Source organism: Olea europaea, chromosome 15, assembly GCF_002742605.1.
Source record: "Olea europaea var. sylvestris chromosome 15, O_europaea_v1, whole genome shotgun sequence".
In the NCBI taxonomy this organism is placed as follows: Eukaryota; Viridiplantae; Streptophyta; class Magnoliopsida; order Lamiales; family Oleaceae; genus Olea; species Olea europaea.
Genome location: NC_036251.1, coordinates 23021668 through 23022678, shown reverse-complemented (window position 1 = coordinate 23022678; position 1011 = coordinate 23021668).

Sequence of the window (1011 nt, the reverse complement as noted above, 5' to 3'; positions counted from 1 at the left end):
GCAAACCTAGGGCCAAGCCCAATACACAAGTACATAAAATTAAAAACAACCTAAATCCAACTAAAATAATTAAAACTGCTAAAGTAATTAAAATGGACTGGGATGTCCTCATCGATTCTCCCGGGGTGGGAGAGAAAACTTGACCCTGTCGAGTGACTATATCACCATAGGCATCCGTCAATCTCCCAACCATAGGCTGAGTGGCTGGGCAAGTTTCTTCCGGCGTCTGTAGAAATGCGTCAATGGCGATCTGAACCTGGTGTCCTCACCAACTCCTCTCGGGTGGATGGGAGGCAATCTGGGCCAATGAAGATCCTGTTGACTCCGATAAAACTCTAACAAATCTGGGTCCAATTGCTGTAGTGTCTCTCTGGAGATCCATGCACAGTCACAATCTGGTCGACCAACCTAACGAACAAGGAAGCGCTGAACCTCCCCATCATTAGTGAACACAGTTTCTTCATCTAAAATAGCATCAATTTTTTCTTTGTGTGCTGTGAGAGGTGGTAGTGGGTTAGAAGGGGTCAAAAAATCAGGGTCAAGGTCCACAATAGCAGATGACAGAGGATCATCTGAGGGAATGAAATGACCTTTATAAGCTACATGGTCCTCAACATTGAAAGTAGAGTGGTAACCAAGGTGTGGTGGAATGTCAACAATATATGCATTTGGACCAATCTGCTTTAAAATTTTAAAAGGACCAGCACTACGAGCTTGCAATTTAGAGGCGGGTCCATGTAGACACCGCTCTGGCCTAATGCGAACCATAACGTAATCCCCAATGTTAAACTCAATATGTCGTTTGTGTAAATCAGTTTGGAGTTTATATTTTGCATTACTAGCTTCAAGTTGTTTATTGATCTCAATATGCAAGTCACGAAGATGTTGTGCAAATGCTTCGGCTAATACTGACACTCTAGCCTGTGGGGACATAGGGATGAGATCTAACGGTTTCCTAGGCTAGTACCCATGAACGGCTTCAAATGGACTCATACCTAATGAACGATTTAT